Source organism: Neopelma chrysocephalum, unplaced genomic scaffold (assembly GCF_003984885.1).
Source record: "Neopelma chrysocephalum unplaced genomic scaffold, ASM398488v2 Primary Assembly neopelma1_26, whole genome shotgun sequence".
Taxonomy (NCBI): domain Eukaryota; kingdom Metazoa; phylum Chordata; class Aves; order Passeriformes; family Pipridae; genus Neopelma; species Neopelma chrysocephalum.
The window spans coordinates 22378486-22395926 of NW_020897695.1; the positions used below are offsets into that span (position 1 = coordinate 22378486).

The 17441-nt window shown below is 39.7% G+C and overlaps 1 protein-coding gene across 4 annotated transcripts in view; it reads right to left on the minus strand.

The window, feature by feature from the left end:
* The window catches only part of POU6F2 (POU class 6 homeobox 2), a 359056-nt gene that overhangs the window by 335300 nt on the left and 6315 nt on the right, over window positions 1-17441 (minus strand). For 3 of the 4 annotated variants that reach the window (XM_027675880.1, XM_027675879.1, XM_027675877.1), the window contains exon 3: window positions 12542-12586. The gene's annotated coding sequence lies outside the window, so the exon portion shown is untranslated. Of the gene's footprint in view, window positions 1-2110; window positions 2242-12541; window positions 12587-17441 lie in introns of those variants that run through there. The other variant, XM_027675882.1, reaches the window with a different exon arrangement.

The following is a 17441-nucleotide window of genomic DNA, read 5'->3' on the forward strand; positions in this document are numbered from 1 at the left end:
AGAAAAAAAATATAAAACATATTTCTAATGACTGATTATATAAAATATTGCATCGCATCTTTCAGATCTTCAAGTAAGTGCTGTCAAATTCACGCTTGCAACTTCTATGAAAGTCTGCTCTAGGATCCATTCATGAAGAGCCTTATGTATAACCATCCTCACTATTACTGTGTACCTTGAATACCAACAATCTTATAACAGGCCAAGAAACACATAGATATTCAGGGTTTAAATAGCAGCACAGAACTGTTCATTTAGAACTTGTAATGGTCTGGTGGACTCACAAGCTGGCTGAGGGGCAAGGAAAGGAATTCAGTCCTTGTTTCTGTAACAGGTTCTGTAACCTCTGTTGACAGCACTGCTAATATTAGCCATCTGAAAGATGGGCTGCTAATAACTGATTTTCAAACACTTCCGCTTTGTAAATCTCCTGAAGTAGAAATGAACTTCTCTGATTAAGAAAAATGCCAAAGGGAGTGACCTGTGCTTTTTTTTGTTTGTGTAATTTATTGCTTTGGAAGACACAGAAGACAGCATTGGTATCACTTAAGCAACAACAAGCTGTGGCCAACCTTCTAACTATTTTACAGGACATTTAAAATAAAATATCCCAACATTTGATATTGTAGCAGATAAAGAAGGAGACTGCATGGATGATCTTGTCTAATGTTTCTGTTCCAGTACTGTCAGCATTGAAGGGTTAAATAAATCGCAGCTATGCAGTCTGGTTACTGTCCAAGACACCTGAACTGAAAGGTGGGATTTGTGATCACAGTCAGTGTTGAACCAGTTAAAAGTCTAATCATGCTAGTTGCTTGTCAAAGATTTTGCTAATACAAAAGCACAACAGAACAAGGACAGTAAAATAATATGTTCCTTGAATTTATATTGCTGCCTTTTTTGCAGTATTTAAGCATTAGAAAAAAGTCAGATAAAGTAACAATTCAAAACCCAGAAGCAGGAAATTAAAATTACAAAAGCCTTAGAGTGAAAACATCAGAACTTTTGTTTTTTTTAATTATTACCAGCATTAGTGAAATATATTGATTTTCAATCGCAAGATTTTAACTTTACTGAGTGTAAAATCTATTTTAATGTGTTTGTTTATTGTACTTTTTTTAGGTTTAAGTGATTATTTTTTCTCAATCTATAAGTAACAAGTTTCTATGCTTGTAAGATAAAGTAATTATTTTTATCAAGTAAAGAGGTAAATGGCAGAAGAAAAATTTAAAAACATCTTTCTACAGGCAGAACAACTATCTCATATAATTGCTTCTTATCTCTGTAGCAGCTTAACAGCAAGATTCAGATTTATTTTAGTTTTTTACACATTCTAGAATCTGGTTAGAAGTTGCAGAAAACACTATTATCAGCACTGCTCCAGTTCTGCATTTAGTACTGAGCATTCCAAGGAAAAAAAGAATTATAGAATGGATGTCTGAAGTCAAATTGCAAATAGTTAAAAAAGTTTCTATTGCCACTTTAGAAAATGAATCATGATCTTTTCTGTCCTGTGAACAATACCCATGTTTTAATTCCAAAAGTGTCTTAGTTTTAATGACTATCAAGGTTGCTTCCATAATATAATAGTGAATTTCATTTAATCACTTTTCATTTAAGGATCAGAATTTTTGCTTTTCTGTTCCTGCTTCTTTGCTTGTTTATCATGTACAAACCACAGTGTCATGATAGACATTCCTGCAATAAAGCTGTGTTTACAGATATAGAGGCTTAAGACCTTCCGTTGTTTCAAACATGACCTTAAATTCTCAGAGCAATGCAAATCCAGAGATTACCATTTAGGTTGGAAAAGACCTTAAAGATCATCGAGTCCAACTGTTAACCTCTCACTGACAAGTCCACCACAAAGGCATGTCTCTAAGAGCCAAAGTGCCATATTTTTTAAATATCTCCAGGGATGGTGACCATCTTGTTCCAATGCTTGAATCTTGTACCTGGCATCAGGCTACTAAAGCTAATATTTCAGCATTTTTTCATGGATTTTGAGTATATCACCATCTAGACAGATATAGCCTAAAGCTGAAGTCAGTAGAAGTTCAACATCCCGTAGCAGTTCGGATCAATGGGCCCATCCAGCCACTCAACTCACCAGTGTAATCTTTTCAGTCATATGTGGTTTCCTTATTCCTATGTTTCATGAAGCTTGCTGAGAAATTATCAGGCAAAGAATATGGATCTCCTGCTCTTTTGAAAAGAAGAGAAAGCATTTCTCTGGCTTACGGGAACAGTATTTCCCCACAGTCCTTCTGCTTCCTGAGCAGTGTGGTAAGGGCTTGTGTTCTAGCAAAGCATACTTTATTCAACATACAATGCCATCATCTCACCTGCTGACAAAAGCAGCAGAGCTGGCTTGATGTAGGGCACAACAGATGGAGCACAGACTGCTGCCTACAGTTGCCAGGACTGTGCTCTGGTTTTGTTGTGACTGAACAGCAAAATAGAGTCCTCAGTTTAAAAATCTGTCTATAAATTGCTGAGATCTATGGGTAGACTTCTGTAGAAATGCCTCTAGATTAATAATGGTGTTATTTTATTTCGATTGCCATTAGCTACCATCTGTTTTCATAATTTACCTGCATTGCAATGTTACTCTAGTGAGACTCTGTGCTAGTCAGTATTGCTGCAGAGCTGTTCCTTCTTTCTGATCTACAATATCAAGACCAAAGCGATACAGCACCAGAAAAGTTTTTAATATAAATTAACAAATGAGGCATACATTCCAAAAGTGCCTTTCTATGCACTTCCATGCATGGAAGCTTAAATTGCATTTTGCAATGGTGGAGTAAAGAATGCAATTCTAAAATTTAATTCTCAAAATCTACCTCATCCCATTGCATTGCGAATATTTGACTGGGAGAAGAGCAGAAGGGAGTGACACAAAGGTAGAAAATTAATTATAATTTAATTGTTTTCAGGGTTGTTTTACTTAGGTTAAAAATTGAATGAGGCAAAACCTTAGTCAGAGTGAAACTTCACAGGAATTATTTCTATTGACTTCAATGGACTTCAGATCAGACCCAAAAAAAAGACCCATCTTGCCAGTCTTACTTGACTAACAAGTAGAAAAATAGTACTACAGCATGATATAGAAATAGGGCAGAGATTCCAGTCCTTGATCAGCAAAGCGCAAACCCTCCCAGACTTTTGCATCACTGGGATGTGCTCCAGGATACACATCTAGTGTATGTTACTCTGGAGCATAGTCTGTCCTGCATTTATCAGACCTGACTTAGAAGCTGGTGGAGGGAAGGGGTCCAAAGTGTCAAAAGCTTGAGAAGGAGGCAGACTGAGTGCTCCAGACAGCCAGGAGCTGGAGGAGTTTTCTACCTTCATCTCTGAGCAAGGCAGATAAACACTTTTGGAAGCTCTATTAAACTGTGGATTTGCCTACATATTCTGTGGATGTTTAAACCAGAACATAATTACTAAAAAATATTTGGCTATAGCACAAAGATTTTCTTGGGCTAGTGAGCTCCCCCAACCCCTCTCCTCAACTGCCTTTGCATATACGATTTTCTTCTGGGGAAAAAAGAATATTGATATAGAGATTTTTGGAATAGCTACTCCATAACATCTATTCTAGAAAATATCTAAGTTTAGAAAAGCCACAAGCATGTCTTCCTATGAGGCCCAACTCAATGAGGTGGCAATGTACCTTAAAAGGTCAGCATGTCGGAAGGAGATTCTTCATATGCACCTGCATTGCTCAGTCTCTGTTTAATGTACCACCAAGACACAGAAACAGCCTATAATTCCTGAGAAACTGAAACAACAGAATCTTCCTGGGTCCTATATTGACGCTTCAAAGGGAAAAGCTGTAGGTGGATGTTCACTCATTGCAGATTCTGATTCTCCAGCATGTGCCTGTATCAGTTATCCTCTGTCATCTAGAGATTTCCTGCTATTGAACTTGACCTTGAAGACACTTTGTGCATTGTTTGCTTGGAAGAAAGGTCTTAGAAGAAAGCAGATGCTAATCTCAGTAAGCTTGTATCACAGAAAGATTCATGCCTTGCAGAATATACCACCTAAGGAGTCTTTCTGCTGTGCCTTTTGCAACTGGACGTGCCTGTCTTGTCTTGGCCTTTTTAGCCACCAGCGTGCTTGTAACAAACATGGGTAGAGCCCTTCCCAAATCTTCATTCGCGAAGCCTAGCCATGATGATGATGATGATGATGTATCTTAGGTATTAGTTCACTGGCAGACATGAATTTTTGCTTTTGTATAAAACTTTGAAAGGATCATACTGGTGTTTATGATGCATTGTTGTGATCAGTTTGATACTAGAAATAGCAGCAAGAAGGATGCAGCAGAAAAACAGGAAAAAAGTAATCTTTAAGTTATCCGTTAATCATCATGACCATGGCTGTAATGGAACCTGTGCCCACCTGTCTAACATAACCATGTGTGTTCAGCAGATGCAGTACAAGTGGAAGGGTGTGTAGCATATAATTAAAAACCAGGGCTTGTTGGGGTAGTGCTGCACAGTGCCCTGGGAGCCTTAACCTTCCTAATGCTAAGGGTCTTCTATTTACATTTCCTGAGGCATGTTTGTTACCAGATCAGAGACCTAATTTTTGAGCCATTAACCATGATGTACGTAATATGTGTCATCTGTATTGCAGAGAAACGAATCTGGCATGTGATATGAAAGGCATGATAAGAAGAATTCTAGAATTATTACTGGTTTTGTAAAGTTTAGGAGGATAAGGTTCACTAAGATAGCTGTTGATACCTATATGAAATGCTTTGTCATCCATTTACTAGCCTGGAAGAATGCATTCTACTACAGATTTAATTATATATTTATAAAACAAGATCTGTCATTACCAGTTGTTCTTTGCTGAATCTCATGAAGTGTTCAACACACCGTGAAGAATGATACTGTACATTTAGCTAATGAAGTTATTCTGCCCCTGACATTAACACTAGAGAGACTTTCTTCCTCCCTGATGATTTATTCAAGCTCTAAAAAAATTAAGTAACCTTAAGGATCTGTAGAGTAAAAAATTAATCCACTGAGCATTTTGTTCTCTTTTGTTCTGATGCAACATCGGTTGAAATTGATGAGAATGTTTGTAGTACTTTTAACAGCACCGGATCATGTTCTCGAACACAAGAAAAAGCGCCAAAATTTTAAATACAAATAATTCTGAAACAAGAATTTGAAGTAGAGAGGGTTAGCTAGTAATCTGAACAGCCTCAATTTGTACAAGAGTTTAGATATAAAGTTGGAATGTCACATTCTTCACTGCTGTGTAAGCCACTTCCCCCTGTCAACTCAGACCTCACAAAAAGAGTACCCTTATATCATCTTTGTGAATATTTTAAAGCAAGATTATTCACTTTGGAAAAGTCCCCAAATCAATAAAATTAATTAAAAAAAATTAAACGGGAGAAAAATAACAGATATATTAGAAAAAGGCATCTAGGATCAAGTCCAGTTTCATGATTTATCATGCTACTATATCATGTATTCCCACTTATTTATTCATCTTCATTGTACTACAGTCAGTTTTCTGGATTCATCTTGATTAGTAATTATAAGTGGGTTCAGTGCAGTTAAGGACATGACTCTTATTTAAAAGTGTTTATGAGTGAGAGGGGGACTGGGCTTCTATCTGCTTTTAGATGAGTGTTATAGGCTCAATTAAAATTGTGCACCCAAACTCACGTAGGACAGAGTGCACCTTGCAAGAGAATTGAGAGGCAAAGTTCACAGAGAACTTTGATAATGTGAGAGCAGGATGAGGGAACACTGAAATTTTACACGCATACTGGAATTGAGACCAATAATCAGGTAACAGTTGTCCAAGTTTCTCCAGAAAAGATCAGTGACAGACACAGAAAAGAAAGTGATCATGATTTGCCATTTATTATAAAATCTTGCTTTCAGCTTGGTAATCAAGAGAGATTGTATTGTACGCTTTTTCAATAGCATCAGCAGTTTCAAACACAGTGTTCATCATCCTGTTCTGTCCAGAGCTCAAGAAGTAATAAAACATCTAAGGCTCTGTTTTGATGTACGGTCTACATCTGGTTAGAAGGTATACATTCAGACCCATTGACTAGTATTAGATCTGGGCTCCAAAAGAAATAGCGTTCAGCTAATTCCAACAGTTCTCTAACAGTCAAAGTCCTGATGGAAGCAAAACAGAGTTTTGGACTCCTGAGAATTTAACAATACAGCAGAAGAGAAAAGGCTTCTGGAGAATGACTAGCTGGGATAAGGGTTTATGTAAATCACTTTTTAAATTATTAGCATATTATCTATTCTAAAAATGGAAAAAAAAAAGAAAATGGAAGACTTAAATTATTTTTACATCACATGAAGTTTAATAAAAATAAATTGAAAAGTTTCCAGTAATCACCAGGCTTCCGAAGTGGTCAAGAGAGATACATAAATGTCCCTATGATATTAATACCATTTAACAGGTACCTGAGCTGAAGCATGAAGAAGCCAAGTGGCATATACAAGATGCAGGGAATATTTGGCATAGCAAGAAGAGAACATGCATTTTCTAGATCTTTGACTTTAACCAGAGTTCAGATATTTCTGCTTTGCCAACAGCTAATTCTTTCCACTCCCAATTATATATATACACACACATACATCCTAAGAACGTGATACATCACAGAAAAATGTACTGAAGACAAGTGATGCCCTATCACAGCTAATAACCTTTGAAAGCTTTAATGTGAACAATAGAATGTGTCTGTTCTGCAGATTTTTCATTAAAGTACATAGACCAATCATGAAGAAAAAAAATATATTTGAGGAAGTAATAACCCAGAGGTTAAAAAAATATTGATTAGGAAAAATGTTTTCTTCATAGAGATAATATCTCTCTTTTAGAAAAAAGAAGCTGCTTAGTCTCCAGAAAAAAAAAAAAGAAAACAAAGTATGTTCTTACAGCACACATTTCATTTGCTGTGAGCTTTGTTGAATAATGAGCGAAACTGCCATTTGTCCTACAACCTTCTCTCACCTTACCTATCACACTGAAAGATTTAAAATTTTTTTGGAAAGTCTGTGCCATTTCATTTATTACATTGAAAAAAATGAAACACCATCTTTTAAATACTTTTGTCTTTTCTTTCTTTTTTTTTTTTAATGTAACTATCTGCCCTTTGGTGTCTAATACCTTCTTAGAGGATACAACCCAGTAAATTTAGTATGGATTCCCACAGACTGTATTTACTTCTAATGAGACATAGTATCTCCTGATCTTTTTCATACCTTCAGAAAAGAAAGATTAAAATAAAAAAGAGCTCGTTTCTGTCAGAGTTCGTTCTTTGGTGTCAGGAAAACATGTTGGGGTTTTTACTTCTCCGTCTTCTAACTTTTCACCTTGATCTTGTAAAATATTACAAATAATCCAAATGCATATATTGCACTCCTGTTTTCTAAATTCAAACTGAATACTCAAAGATAATGATCATGATGACTTGAGAATATATTCTTCCATCTTTGAGAAATGCATTGGGTGGTACATTTCCAAATTTTGGGAGACTAGTGGGTGACTTGCAGGCAAAGGCAAATCCAAATTAAGATAGTTGAATCAAGGGATTTCTGAGGACTTCAAAGGGCTTTGGATTGAGCCTCAAGTTTTTAGGACTTTTCATCACTAGATATCAAAATACTTCACAACAATTAGTACTTTTCATTATTCTGTTTCATTGATGGGGAAAATGAGGTATAAACAGTGAAACAATTCTCTTCCTATCATTTAGTGACTCTGTGGCAGTCACTAAATGTCACTAGTCACTGTAGTAGTCAGTACACATATATAAAATACATATGTAATATACATATATAATAGCCACTAGTGAGAGGATAGCAGTCAGCTTCCATGACTTTCCCTTTCCGCAATCTCAATAAAGTTTTCTCACAGAAGATACCTCAGGAAATAATAGTTAAGCTTGTTACTCCAGTAATTTTGTTCCCCTTATGATTAAACTCTGAATTAACATGTTACATATCACTTGACAGAGGAGATCTGTATATTGATCCTTCAGAACTAATGCTAGATGTACTAGTAAACCTCCAAAATCCCAGTGCGCTGTACCTGCCACCACCAACTCTCATCATGGCAGTTCACTTGCAACTTTTTCTATAACCCTTTGATCGTCCCTATCTCTTATTAATCTCAGCTACTTCAAGCGTTAGACAATTCAAATGAGATCCTGTGTTGATTTAGAAGTCTGGGATTTTTTCTGACAGAATTGTATCTTCTCATCTATGTTCAAAAATAAGTAGTATGCTGTCATCACCACCATAATATAAATGACTAATTTTAATAAGTTTTTAAAATAAATTTAATAAGGAGCCATATCCTTATAAAGTAAATAACAAGAATTTCAAGTCCCCCTGTCCTGCTTCTTCTAAATCATATAATCTGGTTTAAATGTTGGGACTGGATTCTCTGCATGATATTAAACAGTTAAAGGGAAAGCCTGACACTGTCACAGAGGAACATTCTTAATAGCTGCTGCTTAACACATACCATGGGAAAAAAAGCTTGTGAGTGCCCACTGGATGAGCAACAGCAGTTAATTAATAAATACTATTCTCAAATGACTTACAAAATGAAGTAACCAAAAACAGCCATGCTAATTTGTAGTCTGCTTTCAAGCAAGACAACAAAATCAGTATTTCCTTAATGGAAAAAGGCTATACTTGAGGCAGGCCATCAAAGGTGAAAGAGTTGTCCTCTAGGAAAAACATAAGGCTGGGAATCCGGAGACAGATATTTCCTTTTTAAATTGCTTAAGTTGCCTCACTTTCTTCACTTGCAAACTGGGAAGTTGCTCCTCATGCATGCTTCATGAAGAAAAACAGAGAACAGTTTTCAAGCACTACAGGTATTTCCTGTCTTGTCAGTGAACACTGTGGAGAAGTTTTGCTGGTGATCTGTCACTATCACTGCTGGCAGCAATTCAGACACAGATAAAATTAAGGCTGCTTCTTAGCACTGTACTAAAAATCTACTTAAATGAAGTGGGAAGGTGAGGAATGGCATTCTTCTGCTGCTATGCACACTTAGCGTGTGATGGGTAGAACCCTTTGATATCCAACCCAACAGATCATAAAAGTGTCATTGTCCAAAAAATACCTTCTTGGGGGATAAAGAATGAGAAGAATGGAAAAAATTTATTTCAAATTCAAAAAATGGCTTTTTGGAGGATATTGTCCTATTATTGCCATGTGGCAGCTGTATTTATCCACATTCATTGTTGAGAGTGATCATCTTGTTAACATTTTATACTATAACCATATGCTATAGGAATGCTGTGCAGGAAAATTTTATTAAAAGCTCTGTGGCCTATTTTCTATAAAACAGTCATACCTTTTAAAACCTCTAGAGGTGAATAACTTCCTTAGTAGGGACCACTGACTTCAGCAGGACTGTTAAAGTTTCATTAATTTTGTTTTCGTGTCAGAGGTTGGTGGATTGTACAGCATTTTTTAAATCCACAGCCTTTGAATAACATAACTTCAACCACCTGATATTTGAATTTGCTGAAAGCTGCTAATAAATTACCAGAGCTAAGTATGCTTCCCACAGCAAAATAAAACTCACTAAGAATGTATTTGACTAAAAAGATATTCCGCTCCAAGGTGGAGGGAGGTAAGAGGAGACAGCTAAATAATCGGTATATTACCACTTACAAGCACTACCCTGCACCCCAGGAACCTGGATTTTGACTCTGATATTGCTTCATAATCAAGAATTGTTCCAGGGTGAACCATCAGACCTCAGCTAGATGGAGTAGGGCCAAATCCTGAGAGGATGTAGGAGTATGGGAAGAGATGGCAATGAAAACAAAGCTGTGCAAATAAGTGGGTTGATACACACCAACAAAGATGTAATCAAAGAAAGAACTGGTTTGAAGAGTTTTTCTAAGCTAGGTTATGATTAGAGCATCAGAAAACAGAACACAGTGAGAATTGTGTTTTAAGTAAATGGAGAGCTTGTCTCATAGGTACAGGAATTTGATATTAAAAGGCCCAGAATATGCTGAGTTTGAATGGGCCCACAAGGATCATCAAGTCCAATGCCTGATGACAATAAACTGATGGCCTGATCCTCAGTTACACTGAGGGTTGGTTTTTTGTTTTTTTTTTGAGATCCTTGTGAGCATAAAAAGGGTCTGAAATGTAAATCATTATTTGTGTGAATATCATACACAACTGGAAAGAAACGGGAGCTCATTGAGACAATCAGAGGTTTATTCTGCTGTCCAGGATCCGTTATGCACCTCTGCTAAAGCAGAGCATGATCTTGGTAGGGTGGTAGGAGCAGTAAGAGGGGCTGTACAGGCTTGTGACACATTTAATTTAATGTTTTGGTCTACAGGATCTATACTCAAATTAAGATCATTCAGTTATGCTGTAATAGCTGGGAATGAAAGCATCACCAGAAAATGCAGGGACATTTTTTCTGTTGTAACCAGCTATGTGCCTCTAATTTCATTTGTTCATACCTATGGAATGATTCAGTTCTTGGTTTAACAGGGAATATGGAATATTTGGGTGAAGTATTAACCCTTTTTGATAAACAGCAAAACATTTATTCAATTTAGTGGAACAAGAATTTTATGTCACCACTGTCAAATGGCAGTATCAATAGCTATCTCCTTGGCAGGAATCTAATTGTGGCTTAATTTATTTTGCTGCTTCCTACACCTTTTAATGTTTTTAGTTATTTCCTTCTTCCCCTCTCTGGATCTCTGCTAAGCAGTATTACAAAACATATATACAAGGATGGCAAAGTTAAAAATGCACTTCAGAATGTTACCATTATATACTCTATGGTTATAACCAGGGTATTATGCATGGAAAGCATACAGTATTCCTGAGACAGGAACTCTGATAACCTGATCAATCATTTTCTGTACATCATGTACACCATTTAAGTGAGTGGAAAGCTAAGTATTATTTTCTTGAGGTTAAGTGTATGTCAAGAAGAAGAAGAAAAGTGTTTTTCACTATAAATACACAATAGATTTTCCAATTATCTATTTAACATTGTCTCCATTAAAAACCTTCAGTAACAGATCAGAAGAAGTCAGGGAAAATAATTATCAGATATAACACTTGTGAAGAAAAGGAATAGAAGAGAGATCTACTAGGCTTTGGTGATTTGATTCCTGAGAGTCAAAGGAAAGATACAACACAGCTGTAAAGAAAATGGATTTTTCTTTATCTATATGCCACTATTTAAATATTTATTTCTTATATATTAATAATTTGAAGAAAGATGGTTGATATTTTCAAAAGCTTTAAACATTGGTCTAAATATTTTCCTACCGAAATCAATAATGAAACTCCTAATGACTTCACTGGCAGCAAGGATAAGCAGCTGCTTCTGAAAGTATTATTTTCAGGGGGCTTATTTTTTGGTGCACGGAGGGAGAGGGTTATTTTGAAAATTAATCTCATCTATAGTTTTTTCATCATGAAATTATGCAAAATATAACAAGTTAAAAAAGAATAGCACTTTTGTTTCCAAAAGAACTCCAAATCTTTAACAGTGAGAAGATATGGCATAAACAAGCTTATTTACTGTGTCTTTACAACACAGCGAGTGAGGCAGCCCAAGACAAACACAAAGAAACTTCATATTCTAGTGACAACCCATGTATCCAATATGTACATAAATATATTACATTTTCTTCAGGATTGTATTTCATAAAAATGTCACTATTTATGCAGTAATCTGTTCCTTCACTATTTTTGCAAAATTATTCTCTAAGGTGCTTGAAACAAATGTTGCATCGACATTTCTGATGAAAGCCTCTTAAATAATAATGGAAAAACATTCATCAGGCATGAAATTTGAGATCAAAATATGAATGGCTTGTGCTCTATTAATTTTGTTCTGTTATCCCCTGAAACTTATTTTTTCTTTAAATTAAAATACAAGTAGACCAATTATATCCAAGTTATATGTCCTAGTTTTGGCCAGGACAGGGTTAATTTTTTACAGTAGCTGTGAGTGGAGCATGGCCAGACCCTGTTATTTGGCATCACCTCACATCATGGCCGGGTCTGGAAGGGACTCTGGCTGCTGAGAAGAAGGGTGTGGCTTTGGGTCCCCATGAGAGGGGAAGCCATCTGCCGTTGTTCATTGTTGCCTGGGGTCGAATTACTCTCCATTTCATATACTTTTGCTATTAATATTGTTGCTCTTACTGTTCGTTTTCTTATCTCATTTCTGTTTCCAGTAAATTGTTCTTATCTCAAACTGTGATCTCTGCCTTTTTCGTTTCCCATCGGAGGAGAGAGGGGAGTGCCTCGCAGGGGTTTTTTATAGTGCAAGTACTAAATTGGGGAATACTACTCCTAAACTACGACAGTATGACTGTGTATCACTGTAATACAGTTTATATAGAAGAATGTCACTAAGATTTGGACATGAGAGACTTTTGTGACATGTCAGTTTAAGTAAACCATTTGGGACGTTGCTTCTTTAAAAGGAAACACACACCACAGAAAGTTGATGGGAAACTTACTACTATATCATCTTCTGGTTCCCCATGACCAATATCTGGAAGCAGCTATGGTATGAGCGAAAGCAGAGGTATATTACTGAGATTCATGCAATTGTAACAGCCTAAGGAAAATAATACCAAAATACCTGGGTTATCATCATGGCTAGGCTTCACGAACGAAGATTTGGGAAGGGCTCTACTCACGTAGCAAGCGCACTGGTGGCTAAAAAGGCCAATACGGGATAGGCATGTCCGGTTGCAAAAGGCACAGCAGAAAGACTCCTTAGATGGTATATTCTGCAAGGCTTGATTCTTTCTGCGTTGTCTTTTCTCCTCAAGGGTGATCCTGCATGCTTTGTCAAAAGCATCAGCAGCGTTATAGATGGTGTGTCTCCAGGCCTCCCGATTGGAGGCCAGAGTAGACTAGTTATGGTGGTCAATGTGGCCAAGGCTGAGATGTTGTTTCAGGGAGTCCTTGTATCTTCTCTTTGGGGCTCCTCTCTTGCGGCAGCCGGTGGCAAGTTCACCGTAAAGCAGGATCTTAGGGAGGTGGTGGTCCTTCATCCTGGAGACGTGCCCTGCCCAACGCATCTGTGTTCTCAGTAACATGGCCTCAATACTTGTGACTGCTGCTTGTTCAAGAATAGATGTATCAGTCACATAAACTGACCAGCGGATGTTTAGGATTGTATGGAGGCAGCGTTGATAGAAGCGTTCTAGGAGACGCAGGTGGTGGTGGTAGATGACCCGTGATTCAGATCCGTATAAGAGAGTAGATAGCACAATGGCTCTGTAAACACTGATCTTTGTACTTTTCTTCAGGTGTTTATTTCGCCAGACTCTTTTATGAAGCTTTCCGAAAGCTCTATATGCCTTTGCTAACCTGTTGTCTATCTCTCCGTCAATCTTACCATCCAAGGAGAGGAGACTGCCTAGGTAATTAAACTGCTGGACTGATTTGAGTTCTGATTGGCCAATGGTGATATGAGGATGATGGGGGACTTCCTGAGGTGCAGGTTGATGGAGAACTTCTGTCTTCTTTAAACTGACTTCCAGCCCAAAGAGCTCAGCAGCATCTGCAAAGTAGGATGTTAAATGCTGCAGGGCTGCTTCTGTGTGGGCAACAAGGGCGGTGGCATCAGCATAAAGCAGCTCCCAGACAAGATGGTTTAAGGTCTTGGTGTGGGCCTTCAGTTGCCTTAGGTTGAATAGGCTTCCATCAGTACGATATCGAATGTAGATACCGTCCTGATCATCGAGGTCTGCTGTGGTCCTTTGGAGCATCATGCTGAAAAAGACTGTGAATAAGGTAGGAGCGAGAATGCAGCCTTGTTTCACACCATCCTTTATTAGAAAGGGCTCAGAAAGCGTGTTGTCATATCTGACTTGGCCGTGCTGATCCTCGTGGAGTGAGATGATCATTTTAAGGAACTTGGGGAGACAACCTAAACATTCCAAAATCTGCCACAGACCTTTTCTGCTCACAGTATCGAAAGCTTTGGTGAGGTCGACAAAGGTTCCCTACACTTCTCTTGCAGTTGTCTGAGAACAAATATCATGTCTGTGGTGCTCCTGTTGGCTCTGAAACCACACTGACTTTCAGGTAGAATTTCTTCTGCTATAGCGGGTATTAGTCTGTTCAAGAGTATTCTTGCCAGGATTTTGCCAGCAACAGAGAGCAGAGTAATACCACGGTAATTTGAGCAATCTGATTTAATTCCTTTCTTCTTATACAAAGTGATGATGACTGCATCACGAAGGTCTGATGGTAGTTGGCCTAGTTCCCAACAGCGCACCACAAACTCATGAAATTTGGTATGGAGTGCAAGGCCCCCGTGTTTCCAGACTTCGGGTGGAATTCCATCAACCCCAGCTGCCTTGCCGATTTTCACCTGCTGTATGGCCTTGAGGGTTTCTCCTAAAGTGGGGGCAGTATCCAATTTGTATTTCACCGGTTGTTCTGGGATGGACTGAATTGCTGAGTCTTGGACTACACAGTTGGTACTGAAAAGAGTCTGAAAGTGTTCAGACCATCTATTCAGAATGGAGGTTTTATCTGTTAGAAGCGTTTGACCATCAGCGCTGAGTAATGGGCTTTGTACCTGGTATGCTGTTTTCAGGGCCTCATAGAATCCCTTGTGATCACCTGTATCTGCACATAGTTGAGTTTTTGCAGCTAGATTGATCCACCACTTGTTCTGGATGTCACGGAGTTTCTGTTGGAGCTTGCTGCATGCAAGACGAAAGGCTGTTTTTCTTGCGTGACAGGAAGGCAGTGCAAGGTGTGCTTGGTGGGTGGTTCTCTTCTTCCTCAACAAGTCCTGGATTTCTTGATTGTTTTCATCAAACCAGTTCTTGTTCTTCTTGAGGGAGAATCCTAAGGATTCTTCAGAGGATTGCAGGATGCAGCTTTTAATATGCTGCCAAATTGATTCAGGGGAGGAATCTGCAGAATCTGTGGAATGGTTTTCAAGCCTAGTTTGAAGGTTAGCCTGGAATCTCTCTCTTACTGTGGCTGATTGGAGATTGTTAACTTGGAGTCTTCTCCTTGGGATACTGCCCTTTTTAGGTTTGAATTTGAGATTGAAGTTGAGTTTACAGCGCACAAGCCGATGGTCTGTTTGGCATTCTGCGCTGGGCATCACGCAGGTATGGAAGACATCGCGGACATCTCTCCATCGTACCAAGACATAATCGATGAGGTACCAATGCTTAGATCTGGGGTGCATCCAGGTTGTCTTCAGACTATTTTTCTGCTGAAAGATAGTATTAGAGACGGTGAGCTGTTGCTCTGCACAGAATTCTAGTAGAAGTCGACCATTATCGTTGCAGTTTCCAACACCATGCTTGCCTAATATTCCTTTCCATGCTTCAAAATTCTTCCCTACTCTGGCGTTGAAATCACCAAGGACAATGATCTTATCACCTGCAGGCACCTTTTGGGTAAGGTGGTGCAGGTCAGTGTAAAATTTATCTTTTTCAGCAGGGTCAGCTTGGAGAGTTGGGGCATATATACTAAAGATGACAATGTGTTGGTTGTTGTGTAGTGGAAGGCGTAGGGAGATAATGTGGTCAGAGTGACCTGTCGGCAGATTTTCGAATTTGGGAAGAATAGAGTTTTTGATCATGAAGCCGACACCTGAGAGATGTTTTTCAGTTCTGGGCTTTCCTGACCAAAAGAGTGTGTAACCGGCACCATGTTCTCTGAGGCTGCCTTCCTCATGAAGGCGAACTTCACTGAGAGCAGCAATGTCAATGTTGAGACGAGCCAGTTCATGGGCAATTAGGGCAGAACGTCGCTCAGAACGTCCGCTATCTGCAGAATCTAGCATGGTTCTGATGTTCCAACACATCAGAGTTAATTTAGGTACACCTTTGGAGGCAGGTGCGTGCCTTTGTCTTTTGCTCTTTGTGCGACCGCATTAAAAGAAGATGCCCGTTGGCCCGCGGTTAACCAACCAGATGAAGGTGGAGATGAGCTTTGTTTAGGCCACCTTTTCTAGGTCCCTCTCCGAGTGGAGCAAGCAGTGCTGCCCTTGAAAAGGCTGCTTGGTCGTTCAGGGTGCTGCCCCAAGAGACTGTCATCTCCAGTCAGTCTCAAATGACCAATATCCTGAACCGCCTGCATGCAGGGTTGGGTCTGCGGCTTCCAGTGCACCTTTCACCTGCTGTTTCGACCCTCGCCCGTCACTACAGGACTTTTTGCATGTGGGTAAAGCCTTCAAGTCTGTGCAATGGATTTTTAGGTGAGATGCAGTATGCGCGGAACTGAACCCACCCTTTAATCCTAAGGTTCATCTGCCAGGGCCGAGCGAACTTGGACGGTGGCAGCGAGGTCTTCAGGACGTAGGTTTGATTAGAGTGACCTTCTCTTAGATGGATGGCCTTACAGGGCTAAGCGAGCTCCATCTGCCCGGGTTTGGTATTAGAGTTGTCCTCCTCCTAGGATGACTGCCAGAAGGCTAACGAGCTCATCCTGCCCAAGAATGTAGTGTATCTGGTCCTATGGTTTTGACCTGTCTGGCATGGGCGACCCTACCAAAGGCATGTACCATCGCCAGCATAGCTTACAACCATATAGGGGCACACAGGCTACGTTCCTGTTAGATTTGGGCAAGTCTTTCATTTCCTACTTTACTATCACCTATTTATATACAATCATAAGGAGATACCCAGGAACAACCCTTTGTCCTGCCCACCCTTTCAGGACGTAACAGAGCAAAGCAAATATATCCAGAACATGCTGAACCTGGGCAGTAGCCGCAGGTGAGCCAAAAACAAAACGACAAACAAACCGACCAACCGTTCTGGCCCCCGTACCCATCCAAGGCTGGGGTGCCTTTCAAGGCCCCAGCCTGGCTGGGACCCCCATCACTCTAAAGGAACCCCACTACCCATCCTGACCATATCCTTCCTCCACTGCGTTGCCGCGTATCTTCAGGCGCACTGCTCACCTGTGACACTTCATACAGGATTGCCCCGCTCTCCCTCCTGCCAGTCAGAGGACCCCCACGGCCCGCTTGATAACCCCTCCCCTCTCTTCCCCCCCTTCCCCTTTACCTCCCCTCCCCCTTCCCCCCTCAAACCTGGAACGGCAAACCTCTGTGTGCTCCGAAGCTGCCCTCTCCTCCTCCACGGGCGTGCAGCAACTGCCGGCAGGGCTACCCATCTCTCTCCCCTCTCCCGCCGCGGCCGTGCCTGGGGACCAAACCGCGCACGCGGAGCGCGCGCGGCACATGGGGGTGACCCCCGGCAAGCCCGGGCCCCACCATGCTGCTCGGGGAGCGGAGGGGTGACCCCCGGCCAAATAAAATACCTGGGTAATATCACAGATATAGAAGGACAACAGGAGTACAAAATTATTCTGTGTATGAGTTCATACTACCAGCCTGGCTAATTCTTTTTCTCTGGTGCCCCACTG